Below are 18,917 nucleotides of genomic sequence, written 5' to 3'. Positions count from 1 at the left end.
GGCAATGAAACGTCCTAAATATCAAAAACCTAGACCTTGCAGATTCAAGCATGAAGACTTTTAAAGTTTTTTCCTGTATAACTTTATGTAAAACTTAAGACCCGAGGCAGGGCCTCTATTCACCCAAGGGCCATAATTTGAACAATCTTGGTAGAGGACCACAAGGCAATGCTTCATACCAAATATCAAAGGTCTAGGTCTTGCGGTTAAAGACAAGAAGATTTTCAAAGATTTTTCCTATACAAATCTAAGTAAACTTGGGACCCCCGGGGCGGGGCCTCTTTTCACCCCAGGGGCACAATTTGAACAGTCTACATAGAGGACCATTACATAATGTCACAGGCCAAATATCAAGGCTCTATGCCTTGCAGTTTTAGACAAGAAGATTTTTAAAGTTTTTTCTTTCTGTTTTGCATGGAATTTAATTCTTTGAACAATTTTGAAACGGGGCCAACCAAGGTTCATTCCTGTGAAGTTTGGTGTAATTCTGCCCAATGGTTTTCGAGAAGAAGATATTTTTAGAAAATGTTGACGGACGCACGACACACGATGGACTACGGACAAGTTTGGTGAAGACTGAATGAAAAGTGTTCGACTTAGAGAATGGATTACGATAAATTCCTAGTTTTTCAAGTAATTCAAGATTATTCATACATGTATTTGACCCTAGGGGGATAATTTGAGCAATTTTGGTAGAGGACCACTAGATAATGCTACACACCAGATATCAAAGCCCTAGGCCCTGTGGTTCTGGAGATGTCGTTTTAAGTAAAATTTTACAGACGACGGATGGTGAGTGATCACAATTATAAGCTCACCCTGAGACTTTGGCTCAGGTGAGCTAAAAAACAAGAAGCTGTGTTTTCAAAATGCAATATCATGCCAAGGGGTGTATGACCTAAGATTTTTTGTGATGTTTTAAGTTTCAAACCTGAAAATCATATAAAGGTCAAAGTCATCTATAGATAGGCCAGTTTTCGGACTTGCCCAAAGGTTTGCTGAGTGTGAGTATGAACTAAATAAGGTCATTATTATGGAAAATCTTGTTCATGCAAATGGCCGAAAGACAAGACTAAAAGGACAGTTCAAAAACAATGCGCCTGAAGGCAGAAAAAAACTTCCATTTTCAGAAAAAAAATCACATTTACTTTCGTTATTCGACAAAAATTCACTTCACTATCTAGAAGAAACTTTTTGACTGTGTCCTTTTTCAGAATATAACCACACAGTTACAACCTTAATCCTGCTAAATTTCTATAATGAACTTGTCAATTTTCCAATTTGGACATTACCATTGACTGCTAAATATATGGTGCTTAGCAAAAAGATACTGGCTGAATAGCAAACCATGCAGATAATGATCAAACTTCACAGATGTGCAGGCTGATCATGATCTAAACTGGTCGCAAAGGCAGAACCAATCCTGTCCAGCATGGTAAGGGTTAGTTCACTTCTCATTCTTGAAAAACATTCCAAGATTATAACATAAACAATTTTTTCTTTCCAGAATTAAACCTCAAGCTTTAAACCTTAATTCAATGTCCTTTTCAGGAATACAAACCTTGATAACAATCTTAACTCTTTCCCATTCAGAATATATTAAACCACTTGCTAACCAAAACCCTCATACCAACACACTGCTAATTATTTTAATTCTGTTCAATTGTCTTAAGAATGTAGACAACCTTTGCAACATACACTTCTTATCTCATTATGCTAAACTATCCTGAAATTAACTGATTCTTTCTAATACAGTCAACACACTTCATATTTCTAGCATTATTTTTAAACTTTGTTTATTTTGTTTTTTTGAGGGGGTTTAACACTGTTTTTCAACATTATTTCAGTCATGTGACGACGCAAGGTTAATCTAACCAGTGTTCCTGGATTCTGTACCATTACAAACCTGTTCTCTACAAGTATTACTGCCAACTTCCCCACATGAATCAGAGGTGGAGGACTAATGATTTCAGACACAATGTCGTTTATCAAATAGTCATAGAGAACAATTACGCCATGCCCGAAGATTGAACTCCCCACGATCCGTAGACCAACACTCTATCTACTGAGCTAAGCAGGCCGGCTTTATACTTTTAGAAATATCAGCTTACCGCTGCTATCTTCTATCTTCTGATGAACTTTCTGATGAACCTTCTGATCGCTTCGAGTCAGTGGATGAACGTCGAGACTTAGGCACAAGAGGTTTGGCATCTGCAACGTCACGACCTTTGAAAGTTGATATTGTATATGCCAAGCATAAAACCTGAATATATAGAAAAATATAAAAAGTAAATGGAACAAGCAACTTCAGTGAATTGGTATCCACCCCCCACTCCCCACCCTCAATGGGATACATTGCATTAGTGGCTGTATGCTTCCATGATACATACTTTTCTTCATGCGTGGTATTCAAATGTTTGTTAATAGACTCTTTATTCAGGTTATTTCCTAATGACTAAATGCTATATGAATGTAAATCAGTGTAAGTAGTAAGAAAAAGTGTTGTAACATTATCACCTAACTCTAAAAGATTTAAATTTTGATAAATCAATGACCAATTAATGATTTTTATTGATAACCTTCATTCCATTATCAGATTATATGTAAAACACATCTTACAGCGAAAGATATTGTCAGTTTCATGTCCGATTATTAAGTGAACAACCAATCTGACTGTAAGATATCTGTAAAATGACTTGTGTACTGCTGAAAACAGAAAGCAATATAACATTATAGCATTCTTCCGCTTACATGTATATTGAAGCAGAAACATGAGCTGAACATTTTTGTACAGAAAGGTACCTTTTTCTGTATTGATGTTTTTTGTGAGATTAAAAGGGAAAGGCAATATTGTTCTTGCATGTTATTCCATGTGCTAAGATTTCTGAAATTATTTAAAGAAGTGAGAGAATTTTCAACATTGGCTTAAAAATTAGAAATTTATGAACAGTTAAATATTTTATCAAAAAGCCAGCCGTTTTGTTTCCATGGCAACATTAAAGCTGCTTTCCATGAAATCTCAAGCAATTTTATCATTGGTCTATATTTTCTTTATGGTTTCAGAATATGCTGATAGCAATTATTTTATTCTAATTCCATTTCCTTACTTTGTAATAGCTTATTTTTCTCGGAGTAACGAAACCTATTTTTAAAATGTAAAATTGAAAGTAGACTAATTTTTCTGAAATTTCCAGTACATCAAAAATGTAAACAATCAACAATGGCTACTCTGTGCAGTAGTTCGAAGATTTCAGTAAGATAAATTGACCGTAACATGTATGTTTTGGTTTACGTAGCATAAATTACTTTTCCATATTGTGTGGAAAGGTCTGTATTATGACACTGTCACCGCTGAATGATGAATTATGTAAGCGCCAAGGTTAATGGTGCTATTTTTATAATTGCTAAATGTCATCAACGACAGATAGTTTACCACTGAAATCTTTGATTTTAACAATTATCAATGTTTCACTATTGAAACCTAAATAATCTGACCACGTACAAGTAGAATTATTTTTTTCTATAACAAAAATTCCATTACCGGTTTCGAAGTTGTTTCCGTCGGCTAGTAGTATCCGTCAACGCGTTATTTTACGTTTGGTGACGTTCTTCACAATGAAGTCGACATTGTTTCCATAACGCTACCCTGCAATCCAGAGCTCTGTGAAATTTCAGCAACAAAGGGTAAAAACTTTCCAAGAAAACTCGAATTGTTCATTCCATAATTGTTTTGTTTACATTCCACACATGGGGGATTTCACGTGCAACCAATGCGCATGCGCAAAGAATAACTCTGTAATCCCCAATTAAGTTGAAAGTTCCTCCTTTTGGCAGTTGAAACCAGATGATTTACCAAAAATACATAATAAAGGTAAAAATGAGTCATTTTTGTGCATCGGTATAACATCGGCTTCACAAGCATGAGATCGCGAGTTCGAGTCTCGGGTTTTGCTTTTTTTTAACCTCCTATTTTCAACAAGCCTAATTTAACACATGAACCTTCAAATTTCTTAAAATTGTATTAATTAATTTCACCATAAAGATTAAACAAGAGGACCATGATGGTCCTGAATCGCTCACCTCTTCCCACATGACGCAGCTTTGAGTATGACGTCGTTTTTTCTATTATTTGACATAGTGACCTAGTTTTTGAGCTCATGTGACCAAATTTTTAACTTGACCTATATATTATCAGGATAAAAATTCTGACCAATTTTCATGAAGATCCATTGAAAAATATGGTCTCTAGAGAGGTCATAAGGTTTTTCAATTATTTGACCTATTGACCTAGTTTTCGAAGGTATGTGACCCTGTTTTGAATTTTACCTAGATATCATCAAGGTGAACATTCTCACTAGTTTTCATGAAGATCTCATGAAAAATATGGCCTCTAGGGAGGTCACAAGGTTTTTCTATTTTTATACCTACTGGCCTAGTTTTTGACCGCACGTGACCCAGTTTCGTAACTGACCTAGATATCATCAAGGTGAACATTCAAATCAATTTTCATGAAGATCTATTGAAAAATATGGCCTCTAGAGAGGTCAAAAGATTTTTCTAATTTTAGACCTACTGACCTAGCTTTTGACTGCAGTTGATCCAGTTTCAAACTTGACCTAGATATCATCAAGATGAACATTCAGACCAACTTTCATACAGATCCTATGAAAAGTATGGCCTCTAGAGAGGTCACAAGGTGTTTTTATTATTTGACCTACTGACCTAGTTTTTTAAGGCACGTGACCCAGTTTCAACCTTGACCTAGATATCATCAAGGTGAACATTCTGACCAATTTTCATGAAGATCCATTCAAGGGTATGGCCTCTAGAGAGGTCACAAGGTTTTTCTATTTCAAGACCTACTGACCTGGTTTTTCTTCGCAGTTGACCCAGTTTCAAACTTGACCTATATATCATCAAGATAAACATTCAGACCAACTTTCATACAGATCCCATGAAAAATATGGCCTCTAGAAAGGTCACAAGGTTTTTCTATTTCAAGACCTACTGACCTAGTTTTTGAAGCACATGATCCTGTTTCGAACTTGACCTAGATATCATCAAGATGAACATTCAGACCAACTTTCATACAGATTCCATGAAAAATATGGCCTCTAGAGAGGTCACAAGGTTTTTCTGTTATTTGACCTACTGACCTAGTTTTTGAAGGCATGTGACCCACTTTCGAACCTGATCTAGATATCATCAAGATGAACATTCTGACCAATTTTCATGAAAATCTCATGAAATATATGGCCTCTAGAGAGGTCACAAGGTTTTTCTATTTTTAGACCTACTGACCTAGTTTTTGACCGCACGTGACCCAGTTTCGAACCTGATCTAGATATCACAACGATGAACATTCAGACCAACTTTCTTTCAGATCCCATGAAAAATATGGCCTTTAGAGAGGTCACAAGGTTTTTCTATTATTTGACCTACTGACCTAGTTTTTGAAGAAGTGTGACCCAGTTTCAAAACTGACCTAGATATCATCAAGGTAAATGTTCTGACCAATTTTCATGAAGATCATGTGAAATATATGGCCTCTAGAGAGGTCACAATGTTTTTCTATTTTTAGACCTACTGACCTAGATTTTGATGGCACGTGACCCAGTTTTGAACTTGACCTAGATATAATCAAGGTGAACATTCTGACCAATTTTCATGAAGATCTTATGAAATATATGGCCTCTAGAGAGGTCACAAATTTTTTCTAATTTTAGACCTACTGACCTAGTTTTTGACCGCAGCTGACCCAGTTTCAAACTTGACCTAGATATCATCAAGATGAACATTCAGACCAACTTTCATACAGATCCTATGAAAAGTATGGCCTCTAGAGAGGTCACAAGGTGTTTTTATTATTTGACCTACTGATCTAGTTTTTTAAGGCACGTGACCCAGTTTCGAACTTGATCTAGATATCATCAAGGTGAACATTCTGACCAATTTTCATGAAGATCCATTCAAGGGTATGGCCTCTAGAGAGGTCACAAGGTTTTTCTATTTCAAGACCTACTGACCTAGTTTTTGATCGCAGTTGACCTAGTTTCAAACTTGACCTATATATCATCAAGATAAACATTCAGCCCAACTTTCATACAGTTCCCATGAAAAATATGGCCTCTAGAGAGGTCACAAGGTTTTTCTATTATTTGACCTACTGACCTAGTTTTTGATGGCACATGACCCACTTTCGAACTTGACCTAGATATCCTCAAAATGAACATTCTGATCAATATTTATGGAGATCCATTCACATGTATGGCCTCTAGAGAGGTCACAAGGTTTTTCTATTTTTAGACCTACTGACCTAGTTTTTGATCGCACATGACCCTGTTTCGAACTTGAACTAGATATCATCAAGATGAACATTCTGACCAACTTTCATACAGATCCCATGAAAAATATGGCCTCTAGAGAGGTCACAAGGTTTTTCTATTATTTGACCTACTGACCTAGTTTTTTAAGGCACGTGACCCACTTTCGAAAGTAACCTAGATATCATCAAGGTAAACATTCTGACCAATTTTCATGAAGATCTCATGAAATATATGGCCTCTAGAGAGGTCACAAGGTTTTCCTATTTTTAGACCTACTGACATAGTTTTTGACCGCACGTGACCCAGTTTCGAACTTGACCTAGATATCATCAATGTGAACATTCTGACCAATTTTTATGAAGATCCATTCACAAGTGTGGCCTCTAGAGAGGTCACAAGGTTTTTCTATTTTTAGACCTACTGACCTAGTTTTTGACCGCACGTGACCCAGTTTCGAACTTGACCTAGATATCATCAAGATGAACATTCTGACCAACTTTCATGAAGATCTTGTGAAATATATGGCCTCTAGAAAGGTCACAAGGTTTTTCTATTATTTCACCTACTGACCTAGTTTTTGACGCCACGTGACCCAGTTTCGAACTTGACCTAGATATCATCAAGGTGAACATTCTGACCAACTTTCATGAAGATCTTGTGAAATATATGGCCTCTAGAGAGGTCACAAGGTTTTTCTATTTTTAGACCTACTGACCTAGTTTTTTAAGGCACGTGACCCAGTTTCGAACCTGACCTAGATATCATTAAGAAGAACATTCAGACCAACTTTCATACAGATCCCATGAAAAATATGGCCTTTAGAGAGGTCACAAGGTTTCTCTATTATTTGACCTACTGACCTAGTTTTTGACGCCACGTGACCCAGTTTCGAACTTGACCTAGATATCATCAAGATGAACATTCAAACCAACTTTCATACAGATCCCATGAAAAATATGGCCTTTAGAGAGGTCACAAGGTTTTTCTATTATTTGACCTACTGACCTAGTTTTTGACGCCACGTGACCCAGTTTCAAACTTGACCTAGATATCATCAAGGTGAACATTCTGACCAACTTCCATGAAGATCTTTTGAAATATATGGCCTCTAGAGAGGTCACAAGGTTTTTTCTATTTTTAGACCTACTGACCTAGTTTTTTAAGGCACGTGACCCAGTTTCGAACCTGACCTAGATATCGTTAAGAAGAACATTCTGACCAATTTTCATAAAGATCCCATGAAAAATGTGACCTCTAGAGTGGTCACAAGCAAAAGTTTATGCACGCACGGATGGACGACGGACGCTGCGTGATCACAAAAGCTCACCTTGTCACTTTGTGACAGGTGAGCTAAAAATCAATTGAAAAAAACAGTCTCTATCGCATTAATTTGACCTAGTGACCTAGTTTTTGACCTCAGATAACCCATATTCAAACTCGACCTAGATTTCATCAAGGCAATCACTCTGACCAAATTTCATGAAGATCAATTGAAAACTACATCCTCTATTGCATACACAATGTTTTTCTTCGATTTGACCTAGTGACCTAGTTTTTGACCCCAGATGACCCATTTTCGAACTCGGCCTAGATTTTATCAAGGTAATCATTCTGGCTTAATTTCATGAAGATCAGTTGAAAAATACAGCCTCTATCGCATACACAAGGTTTTTCCTTGATTTGACCTATTGACCTAGTTTTTAACCCCAGATGACCCATTTTCGAACTCGGCCTAGATTTCATCAAGGTAATCATTCTGACCAAAATTCATGAAGATCAATTGAAAAATACCGCCTCTATAGCATACACAAGGTTTTTCTTTGATTTGACCTAGTGACCTAGTTTTTGACCCGAGATGACCCATTTTCGAACTCGGCTTAGATTTCATCAAGGCCATCATTCTGACCAATATTCATGAAGACCAATTGAAAAATACAGCCTCTATCGCATACACAAGGTTTTTCTTTAATTTGACCTAGTGACCTAGTTTTTGACCCGAGATGACCCATTTTCAAACTCGGCTTAGATTTTATCAAGGTTAAAATTCTGACCAATACTCATGAAGATTAGTTGAAAAATACAGCCTCTATCGCATACACAAGCTAAATGTTGACAGACGGACGACAGACGACAGACGACGGACGCCGGACATTGAGCGATCAGAAAAACTCACCTGAGCATTGCTCAGGTGAGCTAAAAAAACACGGATGGTGCTTTTCTAGTCGTATTCACTGTAAAAATGTACATAAATATTAAAACAAAAATTGATGACGGAAACTGCTTCTGTAATCAACCGATTCAGCTCTATTTATTCACCCCTTTTGGAGCCCCTCTGTGTGTTATCACGTGCGCTAGACACTATTGATATTCATGTTTTCGTAAAGCAGAAGAGCTAAGGTGTTCTCTTTGGGAGCATTTTACGGAACTGTAATGTTCAAGAAAAATGATATTCTAAAAACTTTCATTTTATGACGGAAACTGCTTCGAAACCAGTAGACTTTGGAAAGCAGCTTTAAACAAGCAAATTCGATGCATTGGTATCCCCAGCCGAAAGGGCTTGTGGTGAGGAATGGCAAAAAAATATATCCTGCAAAAAGTTAAGGATGTTACTAAGAAGCAAATAATTTCATTAGTCAAAACCATTTTAACAGAAAAGGAATGCTTTTTTTTTTGGTTACGGGGGGGGGGGGGGGGGGGGTGCGGATGACCAGCTGAGGGTACAAAACTTTACATGTTGATTATAAATATTGATGGAAAATTAAAATTAAAAATGAAAAAAAAAAAAAAAAAAAAATTGGATGTTGCATGTTGATAAAATATTCATGGAAGAAAAATAATAATAAAAAGGAATGTTTTTTTGTTTTTTTTTTGTTTTTTCGAGAAGAAGAAGGGGTGGGGGGGACCAAGGCAAGGTGGAGACCAGGTGTGGTTACACAACTTCACATGTTTATAATAAATGTTCATGGAAATTTAATGAAATTCTACCAATTGGTTGGTTTCCTATGTACAGATCTGTGGATTTTTTAACAATTAAAGGGCAATAACTCAGGGAAACTGAATCCAAAAAAAAAAATTGACCGGCGTCAGCGCAGTATGCTGGTTCATGTTTATTTCAAGTGTTATGAAACTCTATCTGATAGTTACTGAGAAATGGCTGCAGACAGACATTTTTGGGCATTTTTCATTAAATCAAGGGCAATAACTCTAAGGGAAATGGACCAATCCAAAAAAAAAAACTTGACAGGCATCATCACAGTATGTTGGTTCATCTTTATTTCAAATTTCATGAAATTTTACTTGCTAGTTACTGAGAAATGGCTGCGGACGGACATTTTTGGGCATTTTTCAGTAAATAAAGGGCAATAACTCTAAGGAAAATTGACCAATCAGAAAAAAAATTGACGGGCATCATCGCAGTATGTTGGTTCATGTTTATTTCAAGTTTCATGAAATTCTACCTGCTAGTTACTGAGAAATGGCTGCGGACGGACGGACGCCATTTCAATACCCCCCTCCCAATTTCATCAGTGGGGGATAATAATATGGCAGAGTTATTGCATTTCTAGATATATATTTGAACTGGATTCAGTAAAATTATTTCTCTACTTTTTCCAACTATAATAAAAGAAATTACCATATGATCTATTATATCTGAAATATCTTTTAATTATTTGTTGTTTGACTGTTTGGTTTTGAAACAAAATATTTCATTGGCTGTTTTGCAATTTTAGTTCTGTGCCCAGAAAATATTACAGGTATATAACAAGCAAAGTCGATGAATTGGTATCCCCAGCTGAATGCATGGGTTTGCGGTGAGAAGTGGCAAAGAAATACCTTTGGCAAAAAGTTATGGATCTCCTCCTTAAGAGAGCACAATCAAATAAGAAATCTAGAACGTGGGTGGGGACGGGGTAGGCAGGGGTACAACTTCACAAGTTGATAAATATTCATTGAAAGTTTGACAAATCAAAAGGCCCATTCAAAAGGCCCAAATGGGCCTAAGTTTCTCACATGGAGATTATCTTAACCATCGGACCCTTAAAAGGGCCACACACCCCAAGCTGAACAAATTTATGAAATGAACATATATTGATACCACAGACCAGGTTTGATGAAGATGCACTGAGAAGTCCATGATAAGTAGTCTTACTGTTAGCCCTAGCAACCCCTTACTGAGGCTAACTGCATGCTCTCATTTGTATGGTGGTATATTTCTGCATATGATTACCATAACATAGGCGTAGGAGCAGGGGGGGCCAGCGGGGGCCAGGCCCCCCCCCCCAAAGTTAGGAGGGGGGGGGCCAAAGTATAGTTTGGCCCCCCGAATATTTTGGAAAAGAGATATAAATTGCAGTCTAATATAACATTTACTTAGCATCATATAATTCTTTTCAACCTGATTTCTGATTTGCATTTGGCCTTCCCTTGTATTCTGACTAAAAATGTCTCTTTCCATAGTGTGAGTACTGAAATCTGTACGCGCCATGCCAAGAACTGTTTACATTTCTATAAAAATAATATATCATTGAGCGCAGTCACTACAGTTCCGGTTTGAGCGTCTGCAAAATCAATGTAGGCCTAACTATTAAGCCTGTTTACGCATGTAAACGTTATGTATTTTTTTGTTTTTCATTGTCCATTCAAAGGAAATGATATTTCCACAACTTTATACCACAGTTAGACAAATCAGTGCTAACTGATTGTATGTCCAGGGCTTCAACAAAAGAATGTAAAAAAATGGCACACTTAATTAGAACAATACATAATATGACTGATTAAGACAGTTCAGTGCCTAGTCGTATGTGTATCATCAGAATAACTCAATGATTGCTAAAACATAAAGGTTTGAGGGGCCTATGGCCCAATTAATCCCTGTACAAGGCCTTGAGTCTTTGTCACGAATAATGCACCGAGGATACCTTGCCCCTACCCCCCCCCCCACAAACTGCCGGTCGAAAAGGTTTGGCCCCCCCCAAAGTCAAACTCGCTCCTACGCCCATGCATAAAATTTTCATGAAAGTTTTATAAACTTTCGCGAAAAAATCAGTAAACTTTCATAAAAATTGGAGAAAGTTTAGTGAAAATATTACAAATCTGGTTATCGGGACTATAAATCAAAATAGTGCCCAGTACTGCATAAAGATAAATCAATAGTCCCCTCTATGGAATGAAAAGTGCTATTTTCACCTCAATCCCAGACAACCACCTCTATCTTAAACTTATAGATATTTATCATAACATTCAGACGAGTTACTAAATTAATGTATTTTTTAAGCTCCTTTATTATTTCTGTTCACTCCGTATCTGTTATTGTAGTATAACAGTAGTCTGCACTATCGTGAATTTTTTTCACTTTACAGCAATATACCAAATACCGCAGTATATCAAATAGCATTATAAAGGGGTTATAGTGTAATATCAAAAGCGATTACATTTTTTTTTTTCTTCTTGATTTTATAATTCAATAAAATTTGGGGCAGAATGTGCCCTCAATGGTATTTCAATACTTCACATCTGTTATACATCTTTTTTTTTTTAATTTAATTTTAAATTTTAAATACTTATTGGACATGGGAATTTCGTCCCCCAAAACCACTGAAAAATCACAGATGACTTTACTTCCAGAATAAGTGTTCCAAATCTTCTTTGTACATGTTGCAAAGTTCGCAATTATCTTCATTCTTTTACATTTCAGCCTGTTCCAGCTCATTGCTGGAATGAGCATTAAGTATTTTTATAAGAAATTTGTAATCTTTTTATTAGTTTAAACACTATATTAATTTCAATAAAGTAAACTTTCTTCTTATGAATGACTGTATTAAGATATTAGACCTCCTTTTTGAAGGCATACAGACACTAAATAGAAAAATGGCGCGAAAAAAATGGTAGTCACATAATGGCGGATACAAATACTCCTCAGTTTTTTTTGCTGTGTAGAGCTATTTTCCTTATTTTCTTTGCAATTTTTTTGGTAAAATCACATGACAGATCTATGCTTGACATGTAGATAGCATTTTGATCATGAAATAAGAACATGACAAAATTTTCATGGAAACTTAGATCATACACCACCAGTATAATTTGGGGTCTCATTTTTTTAGCTGATTTTGCAATTTGTGTATTTGACTGAAATCATTTTTCTTGCATCAAACATGACCCCCACTTTTCTTTTGATTTTTATTTAGCACTGACAATATTCTTCAAGAAAATGTAGATTACAGACATTTAAAATGGGTTCTGATGTGTGCTGCGACCATTGGAAATAGGTCAATTTTATACAGAATAAAGAACAACAACTTTTTAGTGTGTTGTAACCTTGAAGAGTATTCAATTCCTACCATAAACCTACTTCTTCTGCAATTCTTAGAGGGGCGTAGGTTCAAACCCTACCCAGGGACCAATTTTTTTCCCCTATTTTCTTTTTTTTCTAGTAAGTTTTCACTTCTTTCAAGACTTATTATTGATTTCTTGTACAAAAACAGAAGGGGTAGAGTTTCAGATTTTTAAAAATATTGAGTTACACGCGACGGAAGTTCTCCAATTTGCTTCCACTCTTATAGATTATATATTGTGGAAGAAATTTATGTAGGTTTTATGTCTGCCCTAAGGTTATTTTTAATGGAGTAAGCAAAATTCAAAACAGAAACACAGCATTCGACCTTATTTTTTCAATGTTAAGGTATGAATTCTGTTTAAATCCGTTTACTCGAGGCACCATAGCAAAAATGATACTGACATTTTTATTTTGTGTTATATAATTGTTTACCAATAGTTTGATGTTTCTTTTATTAAAATTAATGGTAAAATGAGTTCTCTGCAAACATTTTGGATAGTGGTTATCACTTCGTAATTTGTCTCTACTTGAGCTTGAGGAGAAACCATAAGTTATAAAAAAATTAATTAAAAAAACCGGCACGGTAAAAGTTGTTTAAAAATTGCAAAATAGTGCAAAACACGGTTACCTTTCAGAATATACCAAGCAAAGGCCATTTTGTAAACATTACTATTAGTGATCTAATACCTTAACATTCTGGCCATTAAGAATTATTTGCAAATTTTGTTATGATTATGATTTTAATACCTTGTAAAGGAATAAATATATTCCTGTATGTGAGCTATCTGATTAATTCCATCATATGTGTTGCAAATTTCACCTGTTAATTATTAAATACTGGTTCTAAGAAATATTTTACTTTAAATTCTTTTGATTTTCTTATCTACTTTTTGCAAGCATTTTAATGGATTACATTTAGAAAATATACATAAGCAACTAAATTACAAGCTTTAATATTATTCTTTTGTCTAGTATTAACATTTAATTCATTTATTGTCTTTAATTAAATCATTTTCATATATCAGAACTACACCAAGACTGGTGCATCAGTAAACATTTTATAATAAAAGAATTAAAACAGAAACTTGTCACTGGATTTGCAATATTTTCCTACACTGAAGTTTTTAACATTTAATATATCTTAAATCCTGAAAAGAGCAATACTAGAACTTCAAACAAAAGATTGAAAAAAAAAAGCAATAAATCACTAATAAAATCAGTCTTACCGTTCAGAAGTTCCTAAGTCCGATATATAGTAAATAAACTTAAATTTTTTTAACCAACATATGTTCTTACAACATATTTTCAGAATAAAGACATATATACTACAGTTATCTTCTCAACTGCAAATGAAACTCTTACCTGTCAATTCCACGTCAAGACAAAATTTTCACTCGAACTGCAGTGAATTTATACAGAGAAAATAGTAATTTATGCATAAATGAGAATGAGACAAATTCATATTAGCTGTCTTGTTTCTTTAATCAATAAAATCTATAAAACTCAGAAGTTAACGACAGGCGAATTTGTTGGGGTATACAAAATTGTGAAATCTGAACCTGTTGATTAATCATTGGTAGAAAACTCTAGAACAAGGCATTGGATCTAGCCCATTATCAAATTAGCTCACAATATCAAAAGTACACATTCTTCTGAACCAATATTATGAAATTATGAGAAAAGGTGCCAGAATTTAAATATCATGAAAAACCATTTCTTCTTATGAATCAAAGGCAATAACTTCCCTATTTGGGATTGTTTTATAAACTAGTACCTTTTTATAAACTGTTGAGGAGGGGATGTCAATGGTGGGCAGGGGATGTATATGCACGAAATTAAGAAGCAAAGGGGTATACATTAGGCCACACCACATTAATTTCTTGTCAATAGGTTTTGTAAAAAAAATTTAGGAGCGGGCACGCGAAATAAAAATAACAAGGCAGTCTGAAGGACAGCTAAATCCCCCCCCCCCCCCGCCACTGCTATGGATAGTGAAAGGGTAAACCTTTGATTTTAGCTGTGACCTTGACCTTGAACTGACATGGCTCACTCATGAATTCTGCACAACGTCTTGATGAGGTGATCATTTGACCCAAGTTTCATGAAAATCCTTCAAGGGGTTTAGGAGATACAGAGCTGAAACCTTTGACCTTGAGTTGTGACCTTGACCTTGAGCCGACAAGGCTGTCTCATGAGTTCTTGATGAGGTGATCATTTGACCCAAGTTTGATGAAAATCCTTCAAGGGGTTTAGGAGATACATAGCGGACACAAAATGGAAGGCTCAAACCTTCAACCCTTAGTTGTGACCTTGACCTTGAGCTGGCATTGTTGACTCATAATTTCTGCACATCGTTTTGATGAGGTAATCATTTGACCCAAGTCTTATAAAATTCCTTCAAGGGGTTTAGGAGATATAGAGCAGACACAAAATGGAAGGCTCAAACCTTTCACCCTAAGTTGTGACCTTGACCTTGAGCCGACATGGCTGACTCATGGGTTCTGCATATCGTCTTGATGAGGTGATAATTTGACCCAAGTTTTATAAAATTCCTTGAAGGGGTTTAGGAGATATAGAGCGGACACAAAATGGAAGGCTGAAACCTCTGACCTTGAGTTGTGACCTTGACCTTGAGCCGACAAGGCTGACTCATGGGTTCTGCACATCGTCTCGATGAGGTGATCATTTGACCCAAGTTTCATGAAAATCCTTCAAGGGGTTTAGGAGATATAGAGCGGACACAAAATGGAAGGCTCAAACCTTTGACCCTAAGTTGTGACCTTGACCTTGAGCTGGCATGGCTGACTCATAGGTTTTGCACATCGTCTTGATGAGGTGATCATTTGACCCAAGTTTTAAAAAATTCCTTGAAGGGGTTTAGGAGATATAGAGCAGACACAAAATGGCAGGCTCAAACCTTTGACCTTCAGTTGTGACCTTGACCTTGAGCCAACAAGGCTGACTCATGGGTTCTGCACATCGTCTTGATGAGGTGATAATTTGACCCAAGTTTTATAAAATTCCTTGAAGGGGTTTAGGAGATATAGAGCGGACACAAAATGGAAGGCTCAAACCTCTGACCTTGAGTTGTGACCTTGACCTTGAGCCGACAAGGCTGACTCATGGGTTCTGCACATTGTCTTGATGAGGTGATCTTTTGACCCAATTTTCATGAAAACCCTTTCAAGGGTTTGGGAGATATAAAAAAGGGACAAAAAAGGGGAAGGCTCAAAACCTTTCACCTAAGTTGTGACCTTGACCTTGAGTGGCATAGCTGACTCATGGTTCTGCACTTTGTCTTGATGGGTGACTTTGACCCAAGTTTTATAAAATTCCTTAAAGGTTTTTTAGGAGATAAAGCGACACAAAATGGCGGGGCTCAAACCCTTTTTGACCTTGATTGTCCCTTGAATTGACCGAAAAGGGCTGACTCAGGGGGTTCGCCATCGTTTTGATGAGGTGATCATTTGCCCCCAAGTTTCATGAAAATCCTTAAAAGGTTTTAGGAGATAGGAGGGGACACGAAAGTGTTACGGACAGACAAAAGGACGAAGACAAAGGGACGACAGACCTTTCCTATAACCCCCACCATTTTGGGGGCAGGGGATTAAAAATATCTTTCTTCGGATTTCACCTATTTTTGGAGCAGGCGAGGAGTGATTTGGAAAAAAAAGAGGGCCATAACCCTGATCGCTCACCGACCTATTGACCAAAATCAAGATTAACATTTTGACCATTTTCTTAAGAAGGTCATAAATGGGCCTAAAAATTTTTAACTATTATTTTTTTATTTGACCCCTGACCTATTTTTGACCCGACATACCCAAATTTCGAACTTGACCAAAAGACATCAATTTTTAACATCTGACTAATTTATGAAGATACACTCAAAAATTTTGGCCTCGGGGTGAAAAATTTTTTTCCCTTTTGATTTGACCTAGTGACCTATTTTTTGACCCCCACCTTTCCCCCTTTTTAAATTTGACCTAAAGATCATCAAACTAACATTCTGCCCAAAGTTTCATTAAGATATGGTCATAAATGTGGCCTCAAAAGTGTTAACTAGTTTTTCCTTTGTTTTGACCTGTGACCTAGTTTTTGACCCACCCCCCGATTCGAACTTGTCCAAAACCAAAAATCAAGTTAACAATCTGACTAAGTTTCATGAAGATCAGTCAAAATATGGCCTCTAAGGTAAACAAGTTTTTTCCCTTTTGATTTGCCCCGGTGCCCCTAGTTTTTTTATCCTACTACCCAGATTCAAACTGCCCTTAAAATCCTCAATTTTAACATTCGACCAAGCATGGTACAGTCAAAATGCAGCCTCCCAGTTTAACAACTTTCCTTTTTTTTTAAAACCTTTACCTATGTTGACCCCAGTGACCCAATTCGAACTCGTAAAAGACTTTATTGAGGATAACACCTGATCAAGTTTCATTAAAATTGACCAAAATTGTGACTCTAGAGTGTTACAAGCTTTTAAGTATTTGACCGGTACCTATTTTTGACCCCAGTGCCCCAAATATCAAACTTTTTTTGAGGGTACATTCGCCCAAAGTTTCATTAAGATTGGCCAAAAATGTGACCTCTAGAATTTTAACAGTCAAATTTTTGACGCACGACGACGGGGATCACAAAACCACCTTTGAGCACTTTGTGCTCAGGTGACTAAAAATAAACAAGAGGGCCCAGAAGGCCCTTACGCTCACCTACCTATTGCCCAAAAAGTCAAAAAAAGTTTCATTAAGAAGGGGTCAAAACGGGGCTTTAAAGGTTAACTAATTTTTTCCCTCTGATTTGACCCGTACCTTTTTTTTGCCCCCCCACATGTCCCAGATTTCGAACTTGACCTGAAGACATCACAAATTAACATTCGATTAAGTTTTATAAAGAACAGCATTTATGTGGCCTCTAAAGTGTTAACAAGTTTTTTCCTTGGTTTTGACCGGTGACCTAGTTTTTTGACCTCCCCTGATCCAGATCTGAACTTGACCATAGATCACAAATTACCATTCGACCAATTTTCATAAAAAGGTCATAAAAGTGGCCTCAAAGGGGTTTTAACTAGCTTTTCCTTTGATTGACCTGGTGACCTATTTTTTGACCTACATGACCCAGATTCAAACTTACCTAAAGATCAGATTCACCTTTTGCCAAGTTTCATGAAGAACAGTCAAAGGGGCCTCTACAGTGTTAACAACTTTTCCTTTATTTGCCCGGGTGACCTATTTTTTACCCCAGATACCCATATCAACTTTTTAAAGATTTTTTTAAGGTAACATTCGCCAAGTTTCATTAAGTTTGGGGCCCAAAATTGTGACCTCTAGAGTGTTAACAAGCTTTTTTCTTTGTTTTGGGACCGGGTGACCTATTTTTAAAAACCCCAAGCCCCAAATACGAACCATTCAAGATTTATTGAGGAACATTTTGACCAAGTTTCTTTAAATTTGGGGTCAAAACTTGACTTCTTATGTGTTAACAAGTTTGCCTTTATTGCCCCCGGCCCTATTTTTTAAACCCCAGATGCCCCAAAAACAACCATCAAGTTTTGATTGGGGTAACATCGACAAATTTCTTTAAGATGACCAAAATTTGACCTCTATGAAACAATTTTTTTCCTTGTTTTGTTGGTCCTATTTTTTAACCCCAAACCCAATATCAAACTCTCCAAGATTTTATTGAGTGTAACATTCGACCAATTTTCATTAAAAAAGGGCCAAAATTGTGACCCTAAATTTTAACATTCAACTTTTGACGACAGACACGGACATAGGTGATCACAAAAGCTCACCTTGAGCACTTTGTCTCAGGTGACAAAAAAAGGTTTCCCAAAATTTCTATAAGGCATTAGGAAAATAACAAAACCCCTTTTGGCCCTTTTTTTTCCTGAATCAAAATTTTTTTGAAGCAATCAGTACAGGGCACCAAAGGGAACACTAGTTTTGGTAGAATTTTTTTTGAAATCAGTTTTTATCAGCCAAACTCCAAAGGACGGGAACAACAAAGGGAAAAAATTTTAACCAAAAAGAAAAAAAAATCTTACAAGGAACAAAAATGTCAAAATACCCCACAAGTGGGGGTTACCATCCAGTTGTACCACGAAAAGGGTCTCGATTTTTCCACCCCAAAAAAATAAAAAATTTACTAAATAAGCTTTTTATAGAATCATAAAAAAGGAATAACTAAAACAGAATGTTCTGTAGACACAGGGTCCCCCCCCCGCCCCCCACCCCCCCCCACCCCCCTCCCCCCGGGAC

The 18,917-nt window shown here is 36.4% G+C and overlaps 1 long non-coding RNA gene across 1 annotated transcript; it reads right to left on the bottom strand.

Annotated features, from left to right (window-relative positions):
* Positions 1 to 2,128: 2,128 nt before the first annotated feature.
* Positions 2,129 to 8,749, bottom strand: LOC128556421 (uncharacterized). Its single transcript, XR_008370642.1, has 3 exons — positions 3,542 to 8,749; positions 2,620 to 2,706; positions 2,129 to 2,263 (listed from the first exon to the last, which is right to left on the bottom strand). It is a non-coding gene; the product is annotated as an uncharacterized LOC128556421 (long non-coding RNA).
* Positions 8,750 to 18,917: the final 10,168 nt, after the last annotated feature.

Source organism: Mercenaria mercenaria, chromosome 4 (genome assembly GCF_021730395.1).
Source record: "Mercenaria mercenaria strain notata chromosome 4, MADL_Memer_1, whole genome shotgun sequence".
NCBI lineage: Eukaryota > Metazoa > Mollusca > Bivalvia > Venerida > Veneridae > Mercenaria > Mercenaria mercenaria.
Note: the sequence above shows the minus strand (reverse complement) of the source record. Positions and strands in the feature narration are given on the sequence as shown.